Below are 16,240 nucleotides of genomic sequence, written 5' to 3' on the forward strand. Positions count from 1 at the left end.
AACTTTCTTGCCCAAAGTTAATAAAGATGAGGAGCAACCTGGAACTGATTTCCATGCTATAAATATAACTAATACTTTTGGCTAATTTCCAGATTTGATTTTTAACTTTTCTTCTTTATTACAATAGTGCTTAATATGCTTACAATTTTTTTTGCACTCATGAGCCTCATTGAGACATAAAATCAAGATATTGGTCATTTACCATTATTAACAATTCTATGCCAATCTCAAAAAATAGTTTCTGCTTTTGTCCCCCATCAAAAAAAAAAAAAAATCCATCATGATTAATTTCACCCTAAGCACCCTGTCAGCTATGTAAACTATTTCTGCTTGATGCAGAAACTATTTCTGCCTATTCAGTCTTGCTCATCATTTGTAGAAAGCAGCTGAATCCCACTCCAGCATGCCCTCCAAGAAAAACAAAGCAGACAAACCAACCAAAAAAAGTGAGCTTTGTTGATATGCAATTTGCTTAATCAGTGTTTTTCCTAGATTAATGAATTAATTCCTGCAAAATCCCATCAGGTATCTGACTCTTTGTCAATTTAGTGTGAGATTTAAAGAGGAATATTGCATTCAGTAATCTTAAACCAGTTCAGAATTTCTGTAAACCAAAAAACAAATGCCTGACCCAAAGCTACGAAGAACACAAGAAACTGTATCTCACTGATTACAAACATGAGCAGAAAAAAACCTGCTAAATCTGAAACTGAGCCAGCTTTTCTAATACTCAACTTTAAAATGAAAACTGCACAGAAAAACTGCTTTGGGATGCACTCCCACCATGTTATAGAGGTTTTCCAAGATAAATATCTAAGTGTAGTCCACCCTCTCTACACAGTCAGGATAAAAAGGACACAGGTATTTTTTTCACTTGTGTCCATCTGATTTTAACTGTTCCAAGAGAGGATATTGCAAGGACTCTTTTGGAATGTATTCTCTCTCCTTTGGATTTAATTGGCAGAAATCCTTGAACTGTTTTTTCAGAGGCTAATTACATTTTCCATGAAGAGTCATTCCCTGTTAATTGTTGTGAAAAGTCAGCTGTATTTGAGATGGTTGTAGGATTTTTCATTTTTCCCTTTCAAGGCAGGGATGTCTCTTGTTCTTCACTTGGCACAGAAGCTGCTAAGCCCACTACAAAAGCAGAAGCTCTTGGAATGATTTTACATTTGAAGTGACATATCTTCATCAATTTTGAATGAATGTAGACATTGAATTGAAGACAGGTATTTTGAGATATCATCTAGAGCCATAGATATCCAGAACTATTCCTGATAAAATGAATAAATTAAAAACCTAAAATGTTTTCAATAATTAAGTATATGCAGGAAAATCTAAATTGAGGAGGAAGAAATGCCTTAAATTTTCCCAAGGAAGTGCAATATAATTAAATTTATTAAAAAAAAATATTAACTAGATGTTAGGACCTCAATGCTTTCTTATAAAACATAAAAGTTTTGATGCTATTAGATTGAAAATAGCTGACTGTCTTTTACTTAAGTATAAGAACACTTTCTTGCTTGACACATTCAATTGTACTAGAGATTTAAAATGTGTTTTGTAAATTATAACGAATATTTGTTAATGGGGTATAAAAAAAACCCCAAAGTACTCAAAAGCTAGATGTATACTAAGTGGCAACAATCATGACTACTATTTAATAATGAAATATCTAAAAATATACTAGATCTAAGGATATCTTTAAACAAAACAAAATTTTCTTCAACATTTCATTGTTAATTCTATTTTTAATCCCAATGTCAATGCAAGTTCTGTGTCAATTTTTTAAAAATTTGATATATAGGGTGATGAATTCTTTTGGGTAAGAAGCAATTAGTAATAAATAGCTTGCATTCCACAGTGTGATGCATCATTTTAAGGCACACATGGTTTCTGAACGCATCCTTCAACTGAGAAAAATTTCTCTCTCCCATATGTACTTCTTAGATATGTTTGAAATGCTAAATCATCTATTTACAGAAAATATCAAGAAATGTTTCCAACATATTTCCAAAATTTATTGCAAAAATGAAAAAGATAATAATATTACCTAGGGTATTATTTAGGAAATTTGGGGGTTGATCCTTTTTTATGCTTTTCACTCTTTGTGTGTTGTACATGAATTAAAAATCTATTACTGAGCAACAATGAAATAAATCAATGGTGTCACATTGCATTTATTTTTAATTACCAAAGAACACAATTATTCTGTTAGGTTTGGTGTGAAGGTTTTGATAATCCCAAAACGTCTCCTCTTGACTCTGAGCCTGTTCTCTCTCTGTGATGTCTCACGCCCTTTTTGCTTTTTATTCTCAGATTGGCTTTGCCAGCCATTCTTCAAATCTGGGAGCATGTTCTGGAAATTGGATAAACAATCTGCCTGAAGGAGGAATAGCAACAACACCAAATTTGGTTTTGACAAAGAATTGCAGACTCACAGAATAATTTATGATGGAGAGGACCTCAAGAGCTGCCTAATCCAACATTCTGCTCAAAGTCAGCTCAGCTCTGAGGTCAGGCCCAGTTTCTTAAGTCCTCTTTTAGTCAGGATTGGGGATGGAAGTTGCAAAAGCTCCTTGGTCAACCTGGACCTCTGCATGATTGTTCATGAAACAAAAACACTTTTCCTCCTATCTAGTCAACATCTCTCATTTCAGTTTATTTCAGTTGTCTCTTACCCACCCAGCAGACACTGCTGATGGCTCTGATGAGTCTTCTCACTGACTCAACCTCTATCAGATCCCCCACATATTCCCCTTCTTCAAGCTGAACAAATCCAGTTAAGTTTCATCAGTTTCACCTCATGGGCCACGTGCTTCAGCCTCCCCACCATAACATTATTAAATTAAATTTGTTAAATTGTTATTAAAGTACTTTTGAAATGAACACCTCAGAGAGATCTCTTCACAGTACATACACATTATGATCTTTTTTTAAATAGAGAGATGCATTGTTCTACCCACAGGTGCTGCTGTTACTGTGAATATTTCAGAGATGATAACCGTCTCCTCTTGTAGATGTTTGAGTGCATCTCATCTGTGCTCTGTAAGATCAAATCTTACTCTACATTCCTCTAGGATTTTCTGGGAGACTCCTTATTTGAGATTGCAAATTCAGTGCACAGAGAGTAAATTTACAAATATTGCTTTTATGAGGAAAATCATTCTTGTGCTTACAGCAATTGTTATAATTACCCTCACTTTACCCTCTCTCTTTTAGATTAAATAACCCTCACAGTTCATGACCCTGCCCTGTTCTGACCTGACTGGTCCTTCTCTCATCACACTGAGAATGTGTCCACCTTCCCCATGAAGGGAACCATTTTCATGCTCAAGGTTTCCTTCACTGAGCTGAGCATCCTGCCACCTGTGGAAAATTAATGTTTGGGGCAGCTCTGCTCATCTTCCCACTCCAGTGTGTTGGTAAAATATTACCAGCAAATATTGCTGTCTCTGTGCCCCTTGAAAACACAAAAAGTACGTGGAGAAATTCACCCACTGATCCAATGAATTGAATTTTTCATCCTTTAAGCAAATATAATTGAATTGGCTGTTATGGTGGTTGTTTTCAATTATTGTCTCAGAATTTATTGGCTTGTCTTCCTGCTGGAGACCTTGAGAGTTAGGCAGGGAAATCTATCAGTGATTGCCTTTAAGAAATGTGTTGTGGTAGCTAGTCTTGGTTAAATTTTAATATTTAATGTAATTGTAGTTTAAAGGGCACCTTGGCCCATTGCCATCACTGAGCAGAAGCTGAAGCAGCAGTCAGGATGCTCCACACAACCTAAAATGATGGTAGGTAACTATATTCAATTTATTGACTCTTATCCCTGATCAATAAAGTCCATTAAAGTTGTTTGTCTCATCTCAAGGTGATATCTCAAGGTGTGACTTTCTTACCTGCAGTGGTGATAAAGCATTACCACCACTCAGAGGGGTAGAGAGGAAAAAAAATAGAGAAAAGTTTTGGCAGAGCAGTTTCAGGGGACTTGTGGCAAGCATACACCATGTAGAGCTGGACTTTGCATGAACAGTGGGTTTCTGATTTTGATACATCCATGGGAACCCATTTAGGATCCTTTTAGAAAGCCCTGCTGGATAATTGCTGGTAGTGATGGCTGTGGAACTGCAGGAGCTCAGCACAAGGCAGCACCTGAATGCAGCTCGAGGCTGGCCAGAGAGTTTTGTAGCCTCAGCTGCACAATCCATTCTCTGTAATATTTTCAGCATTTAAGCCAACTAATTTAAAGCTAACCTGGGCATCCTGCAAACCTCAGTCTCACACCTGAGCACAGGACAGACAGACTTTTCACAGAAAGCACCCCTTCCATCCTGCATTTGCTGCTGATGGCAAGACTGGAAGAGAAATCCAGCCTGTGCACCCAGAGCAGGCTGTGACCTTTGCTGAGAAGAGACATTGTGAGGGAAGCAGGGTGTGAAATTAGAGCTACCTGCTGAAATTTTGCAAAATTGAAGTGAGATGAGCAGCCAGTGTTCCCAGGCAGTTTCTTGTGGACCAAAGCTGGGCTGCTCTGTTCCAGCAGCTGACAGGCACAGGGTACTGCAGCAGACTCACCAGCTGACATTGCTTTCCTTAGAAATACCATCCCCTTGTAAAGCTGCTGCCCTTGATAAAAAGGGATCAGAGGGTCATATTCCACTCCCTGCTGAAAGTTTATCACACAGGCAGATGCTCAAGCAAAACTTTTGAGGGGATTTGCTTCATCTAACATCCATCTCCTGCCAAGTGTCCACTTTGATGTGCCACCTGAATTGGCATGTGTTGAAGTCAGGACTGCTATTTTCTTTCCTTTTCTCCTTTTCTCTTTTTTATTTTTTCTTTTTCATTTCTTCTTTTTTTTTTTTTTTTTTTTAATTATCTTCCCATCCCCTCCCCTCCCCTCCTTCAAGGTTTCTTCCAACCCAAACCTCCTGTTATTCAGAAAAGAGTAAAGTCATTTAACTTGGTTCATTCCAGATGCAGATAGGAGCAATGAAGTTATCCACCCCATGGCTGACAGTCAACAAGGGGTTTTGTTGCAATGTGTTTATTTCCTCCTGAGAAAGCCTGAAAATTCCTCCCCTTTGCAGGGTTTTTGAATTTTGTTAAAGTCCTGCCCACAGTCCCAAGTCCCTGTCCCTCCTTTTGCCTCCCCTGCAGAGACTGATCCAGGAGGATTCCCAACACATGGAACTTTGGCCACAACCAGCAGCTTCAGCAGCAATGGTTACATAAAGAAAATGTTACTAAAGTTTAAAAAAAAAAATATTAATATCCAGTTTCCTCCTCACCTGTAGGGACAAGCCAGACATCACAGATGATTGCTGCAGCCAGCCAGGTATGAGAAGTGTATGGTGAGAGAAACTCTCATCACTTACCTTCTGAGCACTGATGCTTTCCAAGCAATTACAACTCACGTCCTTCGTCAGCCAGCCATGTGCCCTAACCACTAGACAGAGTCATGATTCTTTTCACTCCTTCCCTGTAGCCTGATGAATCTTTAATTCTTTCATTAAAACTGGAGCAGCTTCAGCAAGAAGACTTGTCATGGCCTCCCATTTTGGTGACTGAATTTATTTCCATTAATCTGCTGCTAGCAGTTTTTTACTGCTTGTGGCTCGTTCGCCTGAAGAAGTTTTTGCTGACATGATTGTGTTGGCTGTTCATGTGCCAGTCTGTCCTTGGCTACTGGCACCTGATCTGTTGACCAATTTCATCAAGCTTGAAAGAAAGGCAGAGGCTTTGCAGATAATTGAGTACTGAAAAGCGTTATAAGGATGGACAGGTGGATAGAGAGGGAAAGATTAATGAGTTTGGCAAAAAGAAGGGGAAGCAGAGCTCAAGGGTCAGCCTTTCCACCCAGCAGTGGGATGGTTTCATGTGGACACCAAGCTGCAGCTGTGCCTTTGCTTCCCCCTGTGCAGTGATAAGACACTCTTTGGGGAGGAGTAACACAGAGAATTTCAAATTCCAGCAGTTCAGGCTCTGCTCCTTCTGATGAAAGTAACTCTTTTCCATCAGAATTGCATGTCCCAGGAATTTAAATGAGGTTATATTGTTGATTATTGTCTGTCTGCTACTTCTGTCCTGTTCTTACAATGTTTGCATAAAGTCATGACAATTTAACTATTTAAGATTTCTGATAGCAATGGTGATTAATTTAATGTTGTTACCACTATGACCTATTAAAGGAAAATCCCAGTTGGATTCTTAGCTCCTGCTTTACCAGTACTTTCCTACTCCTTGGAAAAATCCCCTAAGAATTTTTAAAAAGGAGATGGAGAACTTGGAAAATTATGTATTTATTGTAGAAATTACCCTAAGCAATATTTGGGGGAAAAAAAAAAATGTTCAAGGTTCACATTAGATACTTGGAGTTGAATTAAAGAGAAGGAGAGAAAGGAAGTATGCAGGTAGGAAATCAAATATTGCATTGAAAAACCTGTTCAAATACCTGATCTTGGGAGGAAATGTTGATAATCTCTGTCCAAATTTTGGTCATGATTTCCCACTTATCTTGAAATGTACAATGTTTTACTTTTCTCTTCTCTGATTGTTTCTCCCCTAAGAACCTGGGATTTGACATGTCATTTTCTCCCATACCAATGACCAACATATTAGAGTTTTCATTTCAATAAATTTAATTTTCATTTACTCCTTCAGATATACTCTATGGCAAAAACATGACCCAGTTTCATTTATCAAGTGCCAGAGCTATCTTGTTTTTCTGATTCTTAAATTATCCTAAATACATCTGTACCCTGTCCCAAAATAAATTAATTTACACAGTAACCAGATTTGGAATGGGAAGATCAATCAACCAATTCAAACATGAGTTTATTTATAACTTGTTGGTTCAGTTATGTGGGAAGGGAGGTGAAGGCTGCTCTGGCTCTCAGTGATGATGTGCTAACAAAGCACTGATTTAACAGGTAACTACTGAAACTGATCTACTTTAAGATGTGAAAAACTCAGGTGATCACAAAAGCAAACCCTGCTGATGCTTCAAATCACAATTCACTCTTAGTGAAAGCAAAAAGGCTGGTTGAGATCCTCAGCTGCTGAAACAAAGGATAAGTACAGCTGAGAAGCACCAGAATTCTCCTGTAGGAGTGCCATCCCACAGCTGTTCTTTGCATTCATTGATTTCCATAAGATACAAGATCCACACTTATTCTAACCCTGTCATTTAGTGATGTGACAATCAACCTTGTCTTTAATTAGGAGGTAAAAAACCTATTATGAATATTTCATTCCAGTAAGAGTGTTCCTTTTGAAACTGAAAGGAAATGGCTGTTCTTGACATTTCTCATGAACTTTGTCTCTTACATTTCCGTAACCATGGTCTCCACAGTGAGCCAAAAATCTCCATATCATCTCAGCCCAGAAAATTAAATAAAACCAAAATATTTTAAAGGATCAGGAAGTAATCCTGAAGAGAACTTGCTTAACCCAATATATCCTAGAATTGTCAGCAGCTAAAGGAAAATGTAATTTCTAAATAAAACAGAAACTTTACTGTTTTTTACAATTCAGGACAATTTCTGACCCCTCCTCATGCTGGTGTAAATATAAAGCACAATAGGTACATTCACTTTCTTCCTTAGAGGAACATATTACTCATATGAGGATGCTTTCCTAACATTCCAAACTCTGTCAGATATCAGATGAAAGAAGGCAATACACTACATTAATGAAATTAATGAATTAATGAAAATAATGAATTAATGAATACACTACATTAACAAAATCACTCTACATTAATGAAAGAACAGAACTGCATTTCAAGAAAAGTAAAACTGACTCTACACAATTAAATAGAATATACTGATATCAAAAAATGAAGTAGGTGTTTCTTAAACTGCCAACTCTGTGTAAGTAAGAAAAAAAGATGAATAGGATTATTCTGTTAGCTCACTGATAGCAAAAGGCATTTTATTTTTTTAAAATTTTTTCTTAAATTTATTTTTATTTTTGGAACACTCCTTCAAATTTCATTATATGCTAAATTAATTCTTACCTCCTCAATTATGTTTTCACTGAATTTTCTGTGACTTCCACCAGCTGTGAACATCTAAGTAAAATTCAACCTTGTCTCCTTTTTGCCCATTCCAAGAAGGTTATTTAGGTGTAGTTATGAACTTTAAAGAAGAAACATGGAAGCATGAATGCCCTGCTGGAAGGGAAATCCATCCATCTATACCAGGAGAAAACACACAGAAATTAAAAACTTTAAACAACCTGGTCTAGTGAAAGGTGTCCCTTCCCTTGACAGGGTGGTTGGAATTAGATGATCTTTATGGTCCCTTTCAACCCAAACTATTGTATTTCTCTATGATTTTATGATTATTTGGAACTAAATAAATTATTGTCCTTTCCCAATAAATTTTTTTCAAAGATCTTTGGACCCCCGAGCTGAAAATGGCAGAGTTTGGAAATGTACATCTTGCACAACGAGACAGAAAACAGGAAACCACGAAAAGCAAAATCAAAGCTGGACCCACTCCATTTTTTCTGTTTCTGAAGGGAATCTAGTTCATTGTGGGTATGCAATAACCAACTAAATGCAAATTCCATTTTGCAATAGAGGGAAAGCAGAAGGTTCTGGGCAGGAGGAATCCAGGTCTCCTCTGGCAGCACTGAGGGCAGCTGCTGGAGAAGTGACACCTCCTGCTGCGCCTGCTGGCTCTGATTCCTTGGGCACTTCACATCAGCTGCTGCTCCTGCCAATTAATGATCAGACTCATTATTAGCTTATCTCTCTGGGGGAGGAAGGCACTTGCACAGGTTTGTTATTCAGAGCCAGTGGCTCAGATGTAGCACCTGAGTGTGGACCAGCAAGGGGAGAACACGACACGAGGAGGGATGCTGAGCCATGGAATGAGAAGGTGATTACAATTTAATAGAGCAAATAGGTGACAACAGTAAGGGAAGAAGCAAAAGAAAGTTTGGCAGGAAATCCTGGGAAATAGGAAGAAAATTATGTTGGTTTTTTTTGCCTGCACAACCAATTAAACCACATTATAAGGCTCAACCTGTAAGGAATCTATCCCTTAGGGGTAAAGACCATGTCTTCCATTAAGTGCCTAAATATTATGAAAAGATACAAAGACAGATACATCAGAGAAAAGTAACACTCTAAAATATTAGCAAGGCTATGGAAATCTAGGTCTGATTTTTATATTAGACTAATAGACTAAATTCCCAATTGAGTAAATTGCTAACATACATTTAAAAGAACAGAACTAAAAGTCATGTGTTTAACTAAGACACAGTAGAAAAGAGTTTTAAAAAATTTTGTAGACAAAATTATTTCTCACACCCCAGAGGACTTGTCTAATACATCAGTAGACAAAAACCCCCAACCAACCAAAAACTCTCCCACAAACAAAATTCAACATCTTTTTTGGCTTCTAAAGTACAGCTGGAATTTATGAAACTCAACTACTTACTTGAGGGTATAAAAAAAAAGCATCAGTAATAAGAGAGAGAGATAGAATTACAACTCTTTCAAGATTAGAGAAAAAAAGCCCAGTTTTCACAGTTGTCACTAAAGGAATCTGTGCAAGACTTGTGTTGTTTGAAATATTCATAAGAGATGCAAAAAAGGGAACAAGTAGAGAAGTGACAAAATTTGCAGATGACAGAAAATGATTCAGGACATTTTAAACTGAAAGACATGCAAGAAATTGCAGCAGGTTTGATGCTGGATGATAAAGAGCTACAATTGCTGATGGAAGACAGTTCTTGTTAAATGCAAAGGAGTAAACACAGGACAGAAATTCTCACTGTACATAAAGAGAGGCAACTGCTAAATTAACTTTTGCCAGGCTGAAAAGGATCAAAGAGTCACTGTTTCTGGTCTCTTCAGAAATCCTGCTCAGTAATAAAGAAATTTCATGAAGGCAAATAGAGCACTGCTGTTAAAAACAGTAGAGTAAAACACAAAAAACATTAAGGGAAAAAATTTAAAAGAAATACTTAACTTTGTGCCTGTTTAGAATTTCTTTGCTTCACTTGGAAGAGGAGATAGAGTCAAAAAAATAGGTAAGAGCAATGTCATGAAAAAACTTCTCTATAAAATATTTTGAACAATTTTGCAAGTTTAGGCAAGTATTTTGAGACTTTTCAGATGAGAAAAGTGAGGAAGAGTATGACAGAGACCAACAAAATCATGAGCTGCATGGAGAAAGAGAATGATTCAAGAGCAGGAGAAAATTCTTGTATTATACACTTTTGAAAACAGAAAACAAACAAGTAAGCTCCTCTGAAACTGATAGAAATAATCCTTTTTTTGTGATTAAACAGTGGAATTCAATGGGGTTTTCAGAAGGTCAGAAACTAAATTGGTTCAAAATCAGTCACATTAGTGGGAGAGAGCTCTTCTGGCAGCTGCTATAAATCCATCCTGCAGCAGAGATGGCAAAGGATGAGAGAAGGTGGGAAGGCTGGGGGGACACAGCACTCTGAACACTGCTTTGGTGTTTTGAGCAGGGGTTTTATGTAAAACCTCAGGAGCACAGGCATAACTGCAGGTTTCTGCTCTTTCACCACTTGCTGATTTACACAGCAGTGTGAGAAAATTCCTGAAATGCTGCCCCATGCCTTTAAAGGAATTGCTTTCTGCACAGCTATTTATTATTTGTTTGTTTGCTTATTTGAGGTGTGTGAAAACAGTCTTTAAGTGTCAAAGAGACACAGCAGATGCTTTCCAGTTCCATTAAACTCCGTGCACCAAATTCTGCTTCTCCAGTAAACCAGTTTGAGGTTAGTTATTTTCTTTCTATTTCAATAGCTTGATTAGATATGTTGAGCTCTAAAACGTTCCTCTGGCAAAAAATGTATTCTGGTTTCACTATCTATTTTATCTATCCAAACATAAATTTATTTCATAGACCCCTGAAAAGCTTTTTAAATTATAGTGATGAGTACTGCAGCTTTCCCTGGTCTGCCCTTTCTAACTGCTTGGGTAGACATTAATCCTGTATTTCAGGAAGCTGTAATTCCTGTATTTTGCAAGCAGACTGAAGGTAAATTGACAAATTAAATTCTCCATGTATTTTGCAATAGAAAAATGCAATGCCTAGTGAATCCTTGCAATGCCTTAAATCCCTCATAAGTACTTGTAAACTGTGATTTAATACCCTCTCCACTGCCTTTCACTAGTCTTAATGTGTTCAGCTCTTGAATCCCTTCCTAGTAAGAGTCTTTCTGTTTGGAGGAAGCTGGGAAATTGTTTAGATAAGCAAAAGAGTGCTCACAATATTGTCTCAGCGAACTTTCTATCAGTTTTTGGAAAGATTCCAGGTTCCAATTCAAAGCAAAGGGCACCAGACGGAGCTCAGGGTGGGTGGAGAAGGGAATTAAAAAGACTGATGCAGCTGCAACAACAAACACAGGTTTGACCCAGGATTTCTCTTTGGCAAGGTGCTCCAAGCAGTTTCCTTAAGCAGTCTAAGGAGTCTAAGGTTTATTTGAACAAACTCAAATGATGAAATATCTTAACACTGGGGTTAGTTATCATATTTACCAGGCATGGAGAAACACTGCTTTAGTAGATGTGGCACATGTTTTGCATGTAATGCACTAAAATCACACAGTTTAGTGCTTCCTGTACTGCAGTGAATTTTGCATACAACAAATGCTCCCCATCAGCTCTCCTTTCTGTTCTTCCCTTCCATTCCAACCCCCTGCCCTTCCAAGAATAAATGTTCTCTTAGTTGTTAAAGAAGTTTAATCCTTTTTTCTTTTTTTCCCTCTTTTGGCTAATGTAAGCAGAAATGCTACAAAATACTATATTCATCTTCAATCTGCTTTCTTAGTATTTAAATTTGCAGCAAATCATCCCTTGGCTTCAGACTCCTTGATAAAGGCTTAAAGACACACACATCTGGCAATAAACAACCATAAACTCCATGTTTTCTAACAGCAAAGGTCTTGGCTAACCTCTTTTTCAACTTTGCTCCAAATTGCCAATTAATTTAGATGATTTGGATCTGTGGCTTTCCATTCTCCTCGGAAACAGTATAACAGTTTTCTAAATTGTAGCCAAACTGCTTTTATCACTACCTGTTTCTCACCAGCAGCACCAGGAACTGGTGTTCTAAGAAAGAAATCCCAGATACCACTGAAATGAATGGGTTTTCTTCTCTTCCAAGTAGAGGCAAAGGGAATTTTGTTCCAACACAGCACATCAGAGGTGCTCAGAAGATCACTGAGTTTTGGCCTCTAATTTGGTGTGTCCTTCTCTCACTTCTTTCAGCTGTTCCCTAAATTGAACCTCAAATGGTAATTATTGAATGGCTCAGTCCTTTTATGTTAATTTTTTTCTCTCTGTCCCATTTCACAAATGGAATTGATTGTTGCCAAATGATGCAGAGCTGTTTGGAGTAAGAGCCTTGGCATTAAAAGTCCTGGCAGTCCTGTTAGATTTGTTTAGTTTCCCTTCTAATCTCTGCATCCAATCCCAACTTCACAATTTGCCAGTCTAGAAGGCTTAAAAACCCCACCTGACACTGAGATGGTTTGGTTTCCTTGATATAATCATTTTCATTCTGATTTATTCTCTCATTTTGCCTTTTTTCCCCTGAATTGTTAAAGCCCCTATGTTACCTATGCTCCACCATCTCCGTGTGCCACTCAGCACATGCTGAGGTAGCACGGACACTTTGGCATAACTCCTTTTGCTCTGCCTGAAAATCTTTCCCAGGACAAGAAGGCCATGTTAAATCAGCAGGTCCAGAAGGGTGTAACTCCCTTGACAATTGAAAAATACCTGGCACTGAGATTAAAACAAGGACATCCAGCAGGGTCTGACCTTCCCTGTGAAAATTGTGAGGGGAAAACACTGAGGATGACAGACCTGGTTGGATAAATCACAGCTCCTGCAGACTTCACTGTACGAGCTGGAAAACCTTTGGAATTGGTCCTGCTTGCAGAGAGGTGGCATGTTTTAATTGTGTCAAAAGCACAGTTGAGTTATTTCTTTAGTAAACCATCTATTTTGAATGGGTTTGTATCTTACTGGCTGGTTTCAGGATGAAAATGTGCACGGTTCCTCTCCAGAAAGCAGGCTACATAAATAAATAAACAAATGAAGGATTTTGGATTAATACTTTAGGAAATTTGGGGCTAATTCTGAGAGATTTTGAAATGGCCATTTCTATTTATGGATGGATATTCAGCTCCAGGAATCTGTACAAGATCTCTGTCAATCTAGGATTTAGCAAGATTAACCTCCTTTCAAACCAAGGTTTTTTTGAGACTGACAGCTGCTCTTTATCTCTTTAAGCTATTATTGCCAGTTAGCAGAAGCTTTCTCAAAGAGAAAATAACAGCTTATTTTAATCCTGATTGAGAAAAAGTTAACTTTATACACTCACTCAAGTTCCACATAGATCTAATCAGTCCTAAAGGCCATTCTGAGTAGAAATCCTAGGTTATGGCCTTCAAAAAAATCTTATAATTAAATAAAGTCTCCCAATTAAATAATGTGCCAAAAAAATATCAGCACTGAAACCTCAAATAATAGCATCTTGCAATTAAACATTAATACAAGGCAAAAAATACAAGGGGTAGAATGTCTATCAATTGCATCCCCTTTTCTTGACACTAAAAATTCTCATAGGATTTGGATTCAAATAATATAGATTTGTAAGCATTGGAGTAATTTTCTGAGCACATTTCTGAGCTAAAGGCTGTCCAAATCTTTCTGGTTCATCTGCTGACTAGCTCCTTTAATTTGTCTGTTTTTCATTTAGCTTTTCCAAGCAGGAACAGCCATGGTTAAAGCAAGCTGATATTCCAGTGTCTGAGAGGACTCAGGATTCAGGAGACAGGTCAGTAACCACTGCAGAGCAGACCTGTGTGTGTTGGACCACCAGAAACCCAAACAGCATTAATAACAGGTAGAGCAGACAGCTCAAATCATCTCCATGTTTGATATCTTGCTTAGATGGGAATTTTATTTATGAGTACAGATGTTTTGTATTCTGGTTATTCTTTTCACAGGGGAGGAAAGCAGAGATGAGATCTCTTGTTTGGGCAAGTTTGATTTCTGGTGAAACTTCAGTGGCCTTTGGTCCTTTATGTCATTAAGCACAATCTATGTCTTTAACTCATCTTGTGCCTGTTTCATGTATTTATAACATTTTCTCATACTGCACAATTTGCTTAAATCCTCTTCCAGCAGCTCTCTGAGCTCTGAAGGACAGGAGTTTTGAAATATAAAAAACAAAATAAGATTTAAGAAACAGTTACATGCCATTAACTTTTCACACAATTAACAAGCAAAAGTTTCTGGACATTTGTATCACCAAATTTCAGCAACCCTAATTAGGTTATGCTCAGTGTAGGTTAATTTCTCTCATTTCATGAACAGTCTAGCACTGGAGTGTGATGCTGCACTGAAATAAAACCCAATTTCAGGTTTTGCTGGTGGCTACAGCTGCTGTAGGTTTGTTTATAAATAATTATTTTAGTGTTAAGTCTCCTTTTGCCTTTAAATCCCAGCCTGGCTCCCTGCCCAGTTAAACAGGTGTCTCATTTGGTTAGAGACTGTCACATGGGAAGGAGTATATATGATATGTGTAGATATATATTTGTGTCCCTGAGCATGCCTTACCTGGCTGGTCTTTTCTCAGCACACATCAAAATAAACGTATGTGGTGCAAAAGCTACTGCAAATAAAGTTACAGCCTGCAATAGAGGTGAAAGAAATGAGAACAGATAATTAAAGAAATAATTCAAGGCAGACTTTTTTTTGGTGATGTATGAAAGCTGAGTAATTTATGTATTGAAAGAAAATTCTTTAAATAATCACACAAATTTTATGTCCACGTATAAAAGCACAGATCTGGTTGTCATTCCGTTTTTCCTTGCTTTAAACAATGACTTGATGTTTGGACACTAAGAAAATTATATTGCTCTGAACTTCATCTAAGTCTTTCGTGAAATGTGTCTCCAGTTCTGCAATGATTTCTATTCTTTGATTCCTGTAACCAGCTGAGTAAGCTAATAAATATCTAAAGGTGATTCAATTAAAAATGGCAGTGAAAAGCAGGAAAATCCAGAGGTAAATGAATAATTTCACACACCATGCAAAATTGTCAAATTCTATCATCTATCCTTGTGTAAAATGAAAACAGCATTTTTTGACAAGTCAAGCAGCATTCATAGGCTAAGAGGCAATTTGTCCATTCTGCTGTGTAAATACACTTAGGGAGCAGAATTATGAGGGGAAAAAACCTGTAGAGAAAATGATATAAATCTTTAATCCAGGCTAGGACTCATCTCTATTGTTTAAATGTTAGATGTCTGAGTGCATGCTATGAATTGGGTTGTCCCAGTACACACTGTTATGGATCTTTTACACAGACTGGATGAATTTCCCTCTGACGATTCTTTATATTTTATTTTTTCCCCAGTGGTTATAAAGGGAACATGTGCTAAGCAGTCAGATGTACTCATCTAACTTTTAGATGAGTCTGGGTTAGATTGCATTCTCCTTTCACCCTCTGCAAGTTTCTGGGTAACTCAGAATTTTCTTTGCACTCTGAATAGTATCTGAAGGTTTTTATTGACAGGGAAAGAGGAAAACCATCATTAACCCCACCATTACTTGCTTTATTTGCTTTCTTGATGTGTTTCTGCTCCCCAGTTCATGGGTGCTTTGGTATTACAGCCCAGCAATGACATATTCATTTTTTGTCATTAAATATTATTATTTCATTAACTTTTATTTTTTTATTCAGATTCAGAGGGATTAAAACATGAGTGAACACCATCTAAATGCTGGGAGGATTATCCAAATGCATGTAAATCATACATTTGGGGATGAAAAGAAAAAAAATACTGTACAATTTGATAATGACTCAAATCAAGGAGAATCATTTTCCCTTGACCATACATTAAGCAAGAATAAAGCAGAGGCCTTGTTATGAAGTAGAAAGTGTATGTCCAAGTGTATTAAATTTAAAAAAGGGCTTTTTAAGAGAGAAAAAAGCAGAGAGTAAAAATGCATGTTCAAGAAGGAATACTTGTTGAAGAATAAAAGGGCAATTTGCCAAAAGAATTATGTTTGAAGGAAGCAGTGCATGCCAATTTTTAATCCAAAGCAAAACGTCTGTAGCTGAGGTCTTAACTTCTGGAACAAAGGGATTGTATGCTACATAACACTTGTAAAACAAGCAAGTAATCTCTGCACATGCCTGTGCAAGAAATGAATGGAACATTCTCA

General features: G+C 37.4%; 1 long non-coding RNA gene across 1 annotated transcript; it reads left to right on the forward strand.

Moving 5' to 3' along the window:
- Positions 1 to 8,776: 8,776 nt before the first annotated feature.
- LOC147652876 (uncharacterized) lies at positions 8,777 to 15,952 on the forward strand. The gene is made up of 4 exons (XR_015286867.1): positions 8,777 to 8,891; positions 10,667 to 10,770; positions 13,764 to 13,910; positions 14,014 to 15,952. It is a non-coding gene; the product is annotated as an uncharacterized LOC147652876 (long non-coding RNA).
- Positions 15,953 to 16,240: the final 288 nt, after the last annotated feature.

Source organism: Cyanistes caeruleus, chromosome 5 (genome assembly GCF_971803275.1).
Source record: "Cyanistes caeruleus chromosome 5, bCyaCae1.hap1.1, whole genome shotgun sequence".
In the NCBI taxonomy this organism is placed as follows: Eukaryota; Metazoa; Chordata; class Aves; order Passeriformes; family Paridae; genus Cyanistes; species Cyanistes caeruleus.